The sequence below is a fragment of the Carcharodon carcharias genome, chromosome 8 (genome assembly GCF_017639515.1).
Source record: "Carcharodon carcharias isolate sCarCar2 chromosome 8, sCarCar2.pri, whole genome shotgun sequence".
Taxonomy (NCBI): domain Eukaryota; kingdom Metazoa; phylum Chordata; class Chondrichthyes; order Lamniformes; family Lamnidae; genus Carcharodon; species Carcharodon carcharias.
This window is the reverse complement of record NC_054474.1, coordinates 122,783,045-122,798,607: the sequence shown is the minus strand read 5'-3', so window position 1 is coordinate 122,798,607 and position 15,563 is coordinate 122,783,045. Positions and strand designations below refer to the sequence as shown.

The following is a 15,563-nucleotide window of genomic DNA, read 5'->3' as shown; positions in this document are numbered from 1 at the left end:
ATGATGAGGGTTATATATTTTGATTTTCAAAAGACCTTTGGTAAGATTCAATTTGGTAAACTCATAATAAAGGTTAGAGCATGTGGAGTCAGGGGACCAATAGCTGAACAGACAGCAAATTGTCTAAACTAGAAAGAGAGGTGTAAAGGGTAGATATTCAGATTGGAGGAAGTTGGAATGTGATGTTTTAAAGTGGTCAGTTCCGGGACCACTGTCATTCATAATTTATAGTTAGGATGTGGATTTAGGAACAAGTAAGTCAATATCAAATTTTACACTCGATACCAAACTGAGAGTATAATTAACACCAAGGAAAAATGCAACATAATACGAGATGATGTCAGAAAACTTGAAGGCTGGGCAGTTGTGGCAAATAACCTTTAATAAAGATAAATATCACTTACACCCTAGAAGACAAACTAGAACAGAGTAGAAGAGCAAAGGGCTCCAGGGATACAGATAATAAATTATTAACAGCAGCATTGTAGGTCAATAAAGCAATTCAAAATGCAAAGAAAATGCTAGGATTTGTTTCAAGGGATTATAGAATTCAAAAGTTAAATATGTACAAACAACCTGGTCAGGCCACAATTAGAAAGCTGTACACAATTCTGTTCTCCATATTACAGAAAGGACAGAGAAGCACTGGAGAAAGTGCAAAAAAGATTTACAAAGATGGCACCAGAATTGAGATATTATGATTATTAGGAAAATTTTAAAAAGTTTGGGGACTTGTTTCTTTAGAAAAGAGCTCACCTGATAGAGGTCCTTAAACTTCTGAACATTAAGATAAAAGCAAAAAACTGCAGATATTGGAAATCCAAAGCAAAAACAAAAATAAAAATACCTGGAAAAACTCAGCAGGCCTGACAGCATCTGTGGAGAGGAACACAGTTATCGTTTCAAGTCCGTGTGACTCTTCAACAGAACTAAGGAAAAATAGAAGAGAGGTGAAATATAAACTGTTTTAAGCGGTGGGTGGGACAAGTAGAGCTGGATAAAGGACCAGTGATAGGTGGAGATAGCACAAGATGTCATAGACAAAAGGACAAAGAGGTGTTGAAGTTGGTGATATTATCTAAGGAATGTGCTAATAGGTGACATTAAGGGTAGAAAGCAGGACGAGCAAGGTACAGATAGCCCTAGTGGGGGTGGGGTGAAGGGAAGGGATCGAAATAGGCCAAAAGGTAGAGATAAAACAATGGATGGAAATACATTTAAAAATAATGGAAATGGGTGGGAAAAGAAAAATCTATATAAATTATTGGAAATAAAAGGAGGGGAACGGAAAGGGGGTGGGGTTGGAGGAGAGAGTTCATGGTCTGAAATTGTTGAACTCAATATTAAGTCCGGAAGGCTGTAAAGTACCTAGTCGGAAGATGAGGTGCTGTTCCTCCAGTTTGCGTTGAGCTTCACTGGAACATTGCAGCAGGCCAAGGACGGACAGGTGGGCAACATGTTGGACAGGATAAATCTGGAGAGAATGTTTCAACTTGTGGGAGAATCCAAAACTAGGGGCCATAAATACTAGATAATTACTAATACATCCATTGGGGAAATAAGGAGAAATTTATTTATTCAGCCAATGATTAGAATCATTGGAATTAGTGGAAATTTCTACTGCTTTATATATTGGTTGCGTGGTTGCTGGCTTCTGGTATACATCGTCTATCTTATCTAGATAGACTGTAGTCTTACTCTGGCACTTGTTTCAACCTGCTTTATTAACACTATATTTAAGATAGGTTACAGAGTAGGTATGTCTCACCTGAGTACAGAGTCTTCCATTCTCTCTCCTTAGTGTCAAGCCTATGACTGCTGATATCATACATTAAGGTTGACATCATTTATTAGCATAGCTATTCTATTAACCTATTACACTACACCTCCCCCCCATCCCCCCAAGTATTCTATCAACTCCTTGGTAACAATGTTAAACTATGCTTTAAACTATTTACATTTCATTTCTGTAACTCCCTTTTACTGCTACAGATTCTACCCAGCTTGTACTCCTATTCTCTCCACTCCCCCCAGCACCCCCCAAGTTGCTGTTATGAGGGATTCGGTCTCCCACAGTGTTCTCAGCTCTTAGGGAAGATGTCTTGGGGACATGCAGGTGTTCTTCTTTCCCTTGAAGGACATTATCATAAACAAAATGGGAGAGCAGCTTTGCAGGACTACTGGCAATCAGAGTGTACACTTCAGGACTGTTGAACTGTAAGGACCATGGGTCATTTCCAGAAAAAGGCTGATTCAAGGGAGAAAACTGAAGAACTGGTCTCTGTTGAAGTAGAAGAGAGGAAATTAGGAGTTGCTCAGGAATCTTCTGCTCCTTTGAAGTACACTGGGGAAAAACCTGAGAAAACAAAGGATCTTTAACTCCAACGAAGACTCTCAGAGCCATATCATTCACTGCTACATTGAAGATGAAAAAGGTATTGAAGATCTGCGGTTTTAATGAATCTGGATGAAGAGAAGAAGAATGATGAAATTCCTGGAAGCATTTCAGGAAATGAAGAAGAGATGATTTCCCGATGACATTTCAGAAAGGATGTTCATTTTCTGGAGGCAGTGGGAACACTGCCACATTTTCCACAGTGTGAGACTGCGCCACTATGGGCAATGGGAAGACTGTGTCAGGATAAGAAGATAAGATAATACCATTTTCTACAATGAGGTGAGTCTCTAAGACGAAATGAAGACAAATTTCCTGTTCAGGATCCTGAAGCTGTAGAATCTCTGAAGATTCTGCCTCGGTTTCTGTTCTGAAGGGCAGTCCTAGTGAGAAGAACATTTTCTAGCTGAAGCTGAAGAGTGGACATCAGTTTACTTTCACTGATGGTAACAGGCACTACCAGCTTTCTGGCAGTGAGATCCTCCATGGACTCAAGCAGGTTGTTCTCCTTGGAAGACACTTCATGGTTAACCAATGATACACAAGGCATTGTATAGGTTCAGTGGGGTGGATGCTGCTCTGCTGCAGTAAATACAGCTGATTGCTCAAAGGGAGCCCAGAGGCTTCATCTGGCAGTAGATTGGAATGGTGCACCAACCTCTGGGGCCTCATCTTCCAACAGATCACTCGGAGTTACAGCGGCCTCTTCCTTATTACCTCCTTCAGGAAGCAGCTGGCCAGGTCCAATAGGTCTTCTTGCAGATAGCCACTGTCTGCTCGTTATGGCACAGCGGTTGGTAAATGCTGAGTTGTTCAAATCCCAGAGAGCAACTTGAAACAACTGCCACAACTATTTTACATTTTGTATTTATTACAAGATGTGAGCCTTGAGTTCGGTAATAATAAGACCATTGAGTCTTATAGATTTCTTACAAAACTAAATTAAACCTTTATTAATAAAAAAAATGATTTTAAATACATACGTTGGTTACAAATTGATATTATGATAACTCCTAGCTCTGTGGAGAGAGAAAGAGAGTTAATGCTTGGTGTCCATATGATTCTCCTTCAGAGCTGAAGAAATATAGAAATGTGATGGCTTTATACTGTTGAAGGGAGGGAAGGGATGGAGCAGGTGGAGCAAAATAGAAGATCAGGGGCAGGTGAGAGCTCAGGAGAGATTTGACAAAGTTGTCATGGACACAAGACAAAGGGACTGTTAATGGTAGTGTTAAAGACTAAAGGCCCTGAGTTCAACAGCTTCAGACCATGAACTCTGTCCTCCATTTTGATCTTTTTAAATTTGTTTTTCCCAACCCCCTCCCCCTACAGGACCATCTGTAACTTGTTCATATATTTTGTTCTGCTATTAACACATTCTGCTATCTTACCTTTAAGCCACTATTAGTACCTTCTTTAGTCTTTAACATTACCATTAACACTTGAAGCATTAACGTTGCTTCTCTCTTCACAGATGCTGCCAGACCTACTGAGTTTTTCCAGCATTTTCTGTTTTTATTTTGTATGAGATCCAAAACTTCAGTATCCGTCCAGGGTCTAGTGGATGGTGTATCTGTGATGGAAAGGAACTCATTGTTCAATGAAGAAACCTCCTCAGCTCCTGTCGGCTGAAAATCCACTAGTTCTACATAAAACTTCATATGCTGGTTATGTGGTTGCTGGCTTCTGGGTATACATGGTCTATCTGATCTAGGTAGACTGTAGTCTTACTCTGACACTTGCTTCAAACTAGTTTATTAACACTATGGAGAGAATTTTCGCCCCCGTCGGGGGGTTGTGCGGGGGGTGCACCACCATTTTATGTGGATGGGCCAGTTAAGGCCCTCCCAGCGTGACGCGTGTCCGGAATTGCTGAGCTCCCTGTGCAGGTCGGGGGGGGGGGGGCCATTCCCTGAGCTGGGAGTGTGCTCTTTCATGCATGTGCAGAAATCTCCCTGAGGTACAGAGGTGCCTCAGGGAGATAAGTTTTAAGTTTTAAAAATTTTAATAAAGAAAAGAAATTTTAAGTCATGTCCCCTCATGTCAATGAACTTTAATGAAAAACTTTATTTAATTTATAAACCCTTCACGAAACCTCATCCCGTTCGTGGATGAGGCTCCATGAAAAATGTGATGGCCGCCTGGGCTCTTCACCTGCCCCCCTAACCTTATGTTTGGATGGGCCACTTTCTCAATAGTCTTAATTAGTTAATTAATGGCCTTAACAGCCTTAACAGCCTTTGACAGTTTGGCAGGCGAGCAGCTGGGTCGGCTGCGCGCCTGCCAAAATGAAAATCTAAATGACGCACGGTGACGTTGGGACGCATGCTCGACATTACTCCGTGTCATTATACGCCTCGGTGAGTGGGCCCCGCTCCCACTCGCCGAGCCGAAGATTCAGCCTTATCTTTAAAATAGGCTACAGAGTAGGTGTGTCTCTCCTGAGTACAGAGTGTTCCATCCTCTCTCCCGAGTGTCTAACACATGACTGCTGATGTCACTGATATATCACAGTTTACATCACTCATCAGCATGGCAATTTTTATTAACCCATTACACTACAGCTACCACAGGAGCTGACTGAGGCAAATAGCATGGATGCTTTCAAAAGGAAACCAGATGAGTATATGAGAGAAAAGGGAATAGAAATATGTACTGAAAGGCTAAGGTGACCTCAGTACTGGACAGTACTACTCAGTGGCCAGACCACTGGACAGTGCACACCCAGTGCCCTCACCACTGGACAGTGCACATGCTGTGCCTTACCACTGGACAGTGCACACGTGAAGTGTACTCACTGCTGGACAGTACAAACCCAGTAGTGTGACCACTGGACTGTGCTCACACAGTGCCCTCACCACTGAACAGTGCTAACCCAGTGACCTCACTAGTAGACAGTGCACACCCAGTGCCCTTACTACTGGACAGTGCACACCCAGTGGCCTCACCACTCATGACAAACTGGCGATGAGGCTAAAACAGGTTTAACACAGGAATTCAAGTGAAAAGATATCGGCATTCTGCTTCACGCAGTGATTGTAAGTAGAAAGCTACTTTTGAATTGAAGAAAATATCCCTTCTCAAATTGCCAATTTTGGAGGATTGATACTTTCGACCCAGCCACAGACAATTGGTCTCATTACCGTGAACGCCTCATGTTCTTTTTTCAAGCAAATGAGATTAAGGGGGAAGAGAAAAGGCAAGTGATCCTCTTAGTACATGTGGAAATAAAACATGTGGTTTGGTTCGAAGTTTGAAGGTACCCAGTGCCCCAGATTTTAAAATTTTTGATGAATTGGTGGACCTCATGAAGGGTCATTATCAACCAAAGCCCTCAGTCACGATGCAAAGGTTCAAGTTTAATTCAAGAAATAAAGCCCTGTGTGAGACAGTTGCATGCTATGTGGCAAATATGAAGCAGTTAACAGAACATTGTGAGTTTGGTATCTCCCTGAATGACATGTTCAGAGATCGTTTAGTGTGTTGTTTGAATGAGGACACTATTCAGGAAAGATTATTGTCCAAAGTGAATTTGGATTTCAAGAAGGTGTTAGAGTTAGCGCTGGCCATGGGAACTGTTGTAAGAGATTCAAAAGCAATATAGGGTGTGTAAAATGGCGCCGTCCTCCACATCAAACGGAAAACCCCAGCCAAAAAGGGCGCGAAAATGCAATGCTCTGCCGAAAGCAGGAAACAGCCCTCGCTAGCTGAAGGATAAGGAAAAATAACTTAGCAACGAAATCAAAGAATAATTTCAATAGAGGTGGAAACAAGCAGTCTTTTAATGATTGGCAGTTTAAAAAAATTGATTGCTATTATTGTCACAGGAATGGACATATAATGAGACAGTGCAAGGAAAGATACAAGCAGGCTTTTAAACAAAAGAAAAAAAACCTGTGAAATCTACAACATAGAAGAGCCTGAAACAACAAATTCAGACATTTACCCATTCTTTAATCTGAAAGTTGGAAAGACAGAACCAATATTTGTCACAGTGAAAGTAAATGGCAAACCTGTTAGAATGGAAGTGGACACAAGAACTCCCACTACAGTAATTGGGGAACATACCTTCAGATATCTGAATAATGGTGAACAGCAATTAAATTTGGAAGATACAGCTGCCAAGCTAAAAACATACACGGATGAAGACGTTCAAGTCAAAGGCATAAGCAGAGTAACTGGGAGCCAGATGGCAAAGCTACCCGTGATGGTGGTAGCTGGCAAGGGGCCAAGCCTCCTAGGGTGAAGCTGGTTAAAAGAGATTAAGTTAGAATGGGCTGAAATTTTCCAATTGAGAGCAAGTGGGTTAGCAGAGCTACTTCAAAAGTACGCCACTGTCTTCAAGGACAAATTGGGAAGATCCAGGGGCTGCAGGCAAAAATTCATGTGGATCCGGAAGCAACCCCTCAATTCACAAAGGTGAGACCGGTACTATACGCACTGCGAGAAAAAGTTAACACTGAACTGGACAGACTAGAGGAACTAGACATTATACAACCTGTACAGTTCACAGAATGGACAGCAGCCATAATCCCTGTCCTTAAACTCAGCCAAAGCATCTGAATATGTGGGGGCTACAAGCTGACAGTTCATAGAGTAGCTAAGCTAACAGACATCCCATTCCAAAAATCGAAGGCCTGTATGCCAAGCTTGTGGTTGGAACCACCTACACAAAGCTTGATATGAGTCATGCTTATCAACGACTAGAGGCAGATAACGCTTCCTGGCGATTTATCACAATTAATACCCACAAAGGGTTGTACCAATATACATGATTGGCATCTCCTCAGCTTGTGCCATCTTCCAGAGAACAATCGAAAGCTTACTGCAGGGACTGCCCCAGGTTGTAGTCTACATAGACGATATATTGGTGACAGGATTTACTGAGAAAGAGCATTTGACAAACTTAGAAGAAGTCTTAAAATGTTCCTTGAAAGCTGAAGTGAGTTTAAAAAAAAAGTGCCCCTTCCAAGCGAGGGAGGTAATTTACTTGGGTCACCGGGTAGATTCACAGGGCCTCCACCCAGTTGAGGAGAAAATAGGAGCCATAAGAGAGGCACCTGGGCCAAAGAAAGCCTCAGAGCTCAAATCATTCCTAGGAATGATCAACTATTATGGGCGGTTCTTACCCAATTTGTCTGCAGTGTTGACCCCCTGCATTCTTTACTCAAAAAGAACTAACATTGGTCTTGAGAGGTGCCCCAGGAAGAAGCTTTCATAAAGTTGAAACAATTGTTGCACTCGTCCAATCTATTAGTGCATTATGACCAGACGAAAGAATTGGTGCTGACATGTGCCACATCTTCCTGCGGAGTGGGAGCAGTGCTCTCTCATTGGATGGATCTTGGCTCAGAACCGCCAATAGGTTATGTATCAAGTACGTGCATCACAGCGGAAAGGGACACTCACAGATAGGAAAGGAGACCTGTCCGTCATCTCTGGTGTCAAGAAATTTCACCAGTACGCATACGGCCGCCATTTTACAATTGTTTCAGACCACAAACCATTGCTAGGATTGTTCAGTGAAGACAAGGTCATACCAGCCATAGCCTCAGCAAGAACACAATGATCGGATTTAATCCTGGCAGCATATGAATACACTTTCGTACATAGGCCTGGCAATCAAATCACAAATACCGACGCCCTTAGTTGTTTGCCTTTACAAGAAAATGATGAGCACGTCCTAGTTTTACAGGAACTTGTTTTACTGTTAACTTTCTTAGATTCCTCGCCGGTATGTGCTTGACGGATCAGAGACTGGACAAGTCGGGACCCAGTCCTATCTCAAGAATGAGAATAAGTGCTTCATGGTTGGTCACAGGAGCCCATATCTATGAAATGAAACCGTGCTTCAACAGAAGACATGAAATAACCAGCCAGGATGGCATCTTATTGTGGGGAGTACGAGTGATAGTTCCTCCAAAGGGAAGAGAGCCACTTTTAAATGAACTACACAGTGCACACCCAGGAATTTCCTGAATGCATGCAACTATCTATGGTGGCCTCGGATGGATGGAGAAATAGAGAGTTTAGTGAAGAATTATGTGCAGTGTCAGCAACTGCAAAAGTTGCCTTCGATGCCTCTGTTACACCCATGGGATTGGCCAGGTAGATCCTGGGTGGTTACACATTGACTATGTTGGATCTTTGCTGGGAACAATGTTTATGCTCATTGTCGATGCCCATTCAAAATGGTTGAACATATATGAGATGAAGTCACCAATGTCAGCTGCTACAATTGAGAAACTATGTCAAAGTTTTGCCATTAACAGATTACCAGAAGTATCATTTCTGATAACAGCGCGGCATTTACGAGTGCTGAGTTTCAATGGTTTATCAGCCTCAGTTATCGCTCATGTAAAAACTTCATCGAATGGACTGGCCAAAAGGGCAGTTCAAACATTCAAGGCTGGCATGAGAAAGCTAACTGGCGATTCCTTAACAACCAAGCTAGCATGCTTTCTTTTTCATTACAGACCACCCCTCACACAACAACAGGTGCCAATCCTGTGGAGTTATTGTTGAAACAGTGTCTCAGGATGAGATTGAGCTTAATAATGCCAAATTTAGAGGGGAAGGTGGAAAGGAGTCAGGGAAGCCAGAAAGCTAGACACAACTGGCATAGTCGTGACAGGGGGTTTACCGTGGAAGAGATGGTATATGTGAAGAACTTTGGAGAAGGACCAAAGCGGTTACTGGATGAAATAAGTGCAGAGTCTGGACCTCTATTTTACCATGTGGAGGTGGAAGGCCAGACCACGTGTACATATTTAAGGAAAAGAGAAACAGATCATCAAGAATTGATTCCACCAGTGATCACGGCTGGGTCAGCGTTTCCTGTTGAGGATACTCCACCCACCACAGACATGTCAGATGTTCCTGTAAGAGTTGAGGATACAGAACTGCAAGTGCCCACTGAAGCACCTGATGTTCAGGCAGTTCCAGAAAAGGAGGTTCCTGACAAAGAAACTGAAGTTGTGGAGCTGGGACGTTCCACACATACCAGGAAACCACCTGAAAGACTGAACTTGTAAATTCCTTACCCAGTGTAAATATTATGTTGTCTTGAAAAATATGTCCTTGTAAATATAAAATGTATGTCCGAGTGAAGAGGGAGGAAAGCAGAAATTATAGTTTTATTTAGTGTGTAATATACCTTTAAGAATAATAATAGTGGTTGCTCAGTTCCGGAATATTCCTGCACCTTCTCTCTGTGTTTTAAACAGCTGTGTATCTTGGATTTTCTCGGCATTTATCCAGATGCTGCCTGAGCTGGTGAGAGGGCCGGGAATGGGACTCGAGTTGTGAATTCTGATAGGGCTGTGTTGGTAAGGGATTGACCACTGGCACTGACATGAACAATCCAGGGACATAAATACAAACACTGGCAGAGATTAAGAGCTTTATGCCAGGCTGTGGCACAATACTGGCACTGGTACAGGCATGAGAACTGGTATAGTCAATCCCTTACCAACACAACCCTATCAGAATTCACAACTCGAGTCCCATTCCTGGCCCTCTCACCAGTTCATGCAGCAGCTGGATAAACGCCGAGGAAATCCAAAATATTCAGCTGTTTAAAACACAGAGAGAAGGCGCAGGAATATTCAGGAACTGCACAACCACAATATGTTCCTTCATTTGCAGTCATGGAACTTCCTATCATTTTTTCATTCTCAGTGAAGGATGGGCATTGAATAGAACAAGACAAGCAGGCTTGGTAATGGTGCAGGTGGAGACACAGCCCACATGACAGAGTACAGAGTTTCAGCATTATCATCCTGTCAGTGACAAAAATCAGACTCACCGACTGCACTCCGCTTCAGGGCGACCTCACAGACCGCAGTCCAACACTCAGCAGCTCCAAAAGCTCAAAGCTAACACACACTCCGACCAACTGCAACATTTGAAAACAAATATTCTCCGCCTGCTGCAGCAGGAAAGAGAAAAAAAATTCTCAAACTATGAACTTTCAACATTTCCTGTTTAGGAAACGAGGCTACAGGAAAACCAAACAGGGAAAAAGGATCACCCTGCACGCCCACTATGTACACTCACTCCAACACCATGCACAGCCTACGTGTACACTCACTCCATCACCATGCACACCCGCCATATACACTCACTCCAACACCCTGCACATCCATCGTGTACACTCACTCCAATACCTGCAACAAACACCATGTAATCTCACTCCAACACCCTGCACACCCACTGTGTACACTGACTCCAACGCACTGCACACGCAATGCGCACACTCACTCCAACACCCTGCACACACACCGTGTATACAAACTTCAACAACCTGCAAAGCCACCGTGTACACTCACCTCATCGCCCTGCACACCCACCGAGTACACTCACTCCATCACTCTGCACACACACACTGCCTAATCTCTCCAAAACCCTGCAGACCCACTGCATACAGTCACTCCAACACCCTGCACTCACTCCAACACCCTGCACACACACTGACTTCACTCACTCCAACACCCTGCACACACATCAAGTACACTCACTCCAAAGCCATGCACTCAGTCCATCACCCTGCACTCACTCCAGCACTCTGCACACCAACTGAGTATACTCACTCAAACACCCTGCACGCCCACTGTGAAAAAACACTCCAAAACCCTGCACAAGCACTGGGTACGTTCAATTCAACACCATGCATATACACTGTGTAAACTCACTCCAACACCCTGCACACACATTATGTACACTCACTCCAACACCATGCACACCAGATGTGTCCAGTCCCTCCAATACCCTGCATAGCCAGTATGTACACTCACTCCAACACCCTGGACACCTAATGTGTACACTCACTCCAATACACTGCACGCCCACTGTGTACACTCCCTTCAATAAACTGGACAGCCAATGTATACACAAACTCAAACACCATGCACACACATTGTGTACACTCATACCATCACCCTGCATACTCACCGTGTACACTCCCTCCAACACACTGCAGACAGACTGTGTATACTCACTCAAACACGCTGCATGCCCACTGTGTACACTCCCTCCAATACCCTGCATAGCCATTGTGTACACTCACTGCAACACCAAGCACACCTACTGTGTACACTCCCTCAAAAACCCTGCAAAGCCAGTGTGTACACTCACTCTAGCACCCAGCACACCCACTGTGAACACTCAATCCATCACCCTGCACTCACTCCAGCACTCTGCACACCCACCGAGTAAACTCACTCAAACACCCTGCACATCCACTGCGTACACTCACTCCAACACATTGCACACTCAACGTGTACACTCATTCCAACACCCTGCACACACATTGTGTACACTCACTCCATCACTCTGCAAACACACTGTGTACAATCACTCCAAAACTGTGCTCACCGACTGGGTATGCTCAATACAACACCGTACACACACACTGTGTAAACTCACTCCAATACCCTGTACACACACTATGTACACTCACTCCAACACCCTGCACACCCACTGTGTACAGTCCCTCCAATACCCTGCACAACCACTGTGTACAATCACTCCAATACCCTGCACACCTACTGTGCACACTCCCTCCCATACCCTGCATAGCCAGTGTGTACACTCACTCCAACAGCCAGCAACCCACCGTGAACACACACTCCAACACCCTGCACACCCACTGCGTACAAACTCTCCAAAACCCTGCACATGCACTCCAACACTCTGCAAATAAACAGTGTACACTCACTACAAAACTCGGCACACCCACTGTGTACACTCACACCGTCACTCTGCAAACATACTGTGTACAATCACTCCAATACTGTGCACACCCACTGGGTACGTTCAATATAACACCATGCACATACACTGTGTAAACTCACTCCAACACCCTTCATACCCACTGTGTTCAGTCCCTCCAATACCTTGCATAGTCAGTATGTACACTCACTCCAACATCCTGGACACCTAATGTATACATTGCCTCCAATACCCTGCACACCCACTGTGTACACTCCCTCTAATACACTGGACAGCCAGTGTGTACACTCACTCAAACACCCTGCACACACACCATGTACACTCCCTCCAACATACTGCAGACAGACTGTGTATACTCATTCAAACACCCTGCACACCCACTGTGTACACTCCCTCCAAAACCCTGCATAGTCATTGTGTACACTCACTCAAACACACTGCACACCTACTGCATACAGTCCCTTCAATACTCCGCAAAGCCAGTGTGTACACTCACTCCAACACCCAGCACACCCACCGTGAACACTCACTCCAACACCCTGCACACACATTGTGTACACTCAAACCAACTCCCTGCACACCCACAGTGTACACTCAACCCAACACGCTCCTCTTAATCCAACAGCCTGCACTCACTCCAGCACTCTGCACACCCACTGAGTATACTCACTCAAACGTTCTGCACACCCACTTCCTCCAATACCCTAGACAGCCAGTGTGTACACTCACTCAAACACCCTGCACACACACCGTGAACACTCCCTCCAACACACTGCATACACTCCCTCCAATACCCTGGACAGCCAGTTTGTACACTCACTCAAACACCATGCACACAAATTATGTACACTCATACCATTACCCTGCATACTCACCGTGTACACTCCCTCCAACACACTGCAGACAGACTGTGTATACTCACTCAAACACCCTTCATACCCACTGTGTACACTACCTCCAATACCCTGCATAGCCATTGTGTACATTCACTGCAACACCAAGCACACCTACCGTGTACACTCCCTCCAAAACCCTGCAAAGCCAATGTGTACACCCACTCCAACTCCCAGCACATCCAATCTCTCCAACACACTGCATACACTCCCTCCAATACCCTGGACAGCCAGTTTGTACACTCACTCAAACACCATGCACACACATTATGTGCACTCATACCATCACCCTGCACTCACTCCAGCACTCTGCACACCAACTGAGTACACTCACACAAACTCCCTGCACACTCACTGCGTACAGTCACTCCGAAACCCTGCACATGCACTGTCTATGCTCACTTCAACACCCTGCACACACACTGTGTACAATCACTCCAAAACTGTGTACACCCACTGGGTATGCTCAATACAACACCATGCACACACACACTGTGTAAACTCACTCCAACACCCTGCACACACACTATGTACACTCACTCCAACACCTTGCACACCCACTGTGTACAGTCCCTCCAATACCCTGCACAGCCAGTGTGTACACTCACTCAAACACCCTGCACATACACCGTGTATACTCATTCCATCACCCTGCATACTCACCGTGTACAGTCCATCCAACACACTGCAGACAGACTGTCTATACTCACTCAAACACTCTGCACACCCACTGTGTACACTCCCTCCAATACCCTGCATAGCCAGTGTGTACACTCACTCCAACACCCAGCATGCCCACCGTGAACATACACTCCAACACACTGCACACCCACTGTGTACACTCACTCCAACACCCTGCATATAAACTGTGTACTCTCACTACAAAACCCAGCACACCCACTGTGTAAACTCACTCCAACACATTGCACACCCACTGTGTACACTCAGTCCAACACCCTGCACACACACTGTGTACACTCACTCCATCACTCTGCAAACATACTGTGTACAATCACTCCAACACTGTGCACACCCACGGGGTATGCTCAATGCAACACCATGCACACACACTGTGTAAACTCACTCCAACACCCTTCACACCCACTGTGTTCAGTCCCTCCAATACCTTGCATAGCCAGTATGTACACTCACTCCAACACCCTGGACACCTAATGTGTACATTGCCTCCAATACTCTGCACACCCACTGTGTACACTCCCTCTAATACCCTGGACAGCCAGTGTATACACTCACTCAAACACCCTACACACACACCATGTACACTCCCTTCAACACACTGCAGACACTGTGTATACTCACTCAAACACCCAGCACACCCACTGTGTACACTCCCTCCAAAACCCGGCATAGTCATTGTGTACACTCACTCCAACACCCTGCATATAAACTGTGTACTCTCACTACAAAACCCAGCACACCCACTGTGTAAACTCACTCCAACACCCAGCACTCCCACTGTGTACACTCAGTCCAACACCCTGCACACACACTGTGTACACTCACTCGATCACTCTGCAAACCCACAGTGTATACTCAACCCAACACCCTGCTCTTAATCCAAAACCCTGCACTCACTCCAACACTCTGCACACCCACTGAGTATAATCACTCAAACGCTCTGCACACCCACTGCGTACACTCCCTCCAATACCCTAGACAGACAGTGTGTACACTCACTCAAAAAACATGCACACACACCGTGAACACTCCCGTCAACACACTGCAGACAGACTGTGTATACTCAATCAAACACTCTACACACCCACTGTGTACACTCCCTTCAAAACCCTGCATAGTCATTGTGTACACTCACTCCAACACCCTGCACACCTACTCTGTACAGTCGCTCCAATACCCCATAAAGCCAGTGTATACACTCACTCCAACACACAGCACACCCACCGTGAACACACACTCCAACACCCTGCACATACACTGTATACAAACACTCCAAAACCCTGCACACGCACTGTGTATGCTCACTCCAACACTCTGCATATAAAATGTGTACACTCATTCCAACACCCAGCATGCCCACTGTGTAAACTCACTCCAACACATTGCACACCCACTGTGTACACTCACTCCAACACACTGCACACACATTGTATACACTCACTCCATCACTCTGCAAACATACCGTGTACAATCACTCCAACACTGTGCACACCCACTGGGTACACTCAATACAACACCATGGACACACACTGTGTAAACTCACTCCAGCACCATGCACACACATTATGTACACTCACTCCAACATCCTTCACAACCACTGTGTTCTGTCCCTCCAATACCTTGCATAGCCAGTTTGTACACTCACTCCAACACCCTGGACACCTAATGTGTACATTGCCTCCAATACTCTGCACACCCACTGTGTACAATCCCTCTAATACCCTGGACAGCCAGTGTGTACGCTCACTCAAACACCCTGCACACACACCATGTGCACTCCCTCCAAAACCCTGCATAGTCATTGGGTACACTCACTCAAACACACTGCACACCTGCTGCGTACA

General features: G+C 44.9%; 1 protein-coding gene across 2 annotated transcripts in view; it reads right to left on the bottom strand.

Annotated features, from left to right (window-relative positions):
* Window positions 1-15,563, bottom strand: part of tor4aa (torsin family 4, member Aa) — a 188,526-nt gene that overhangs the window by 153,553 nt on the left and 19,410 nt on the right. The window contains exon 1 of one of the 2 annotated variants that reach the window (XM_041192802.1): window positions 10,203-10,322. The exons of the other annotated variant lie outside the window; for it this stretch is intronic. The gene's annotated coding sequence lies outside the window, so the exon portion shown is untranslated. Of the gene's footprint in view, window positions 1-10,202; window positions 10,323-15,563 lie in introns of those variants that run through there. 2 annotated transcript variants of the gene reach the window in all.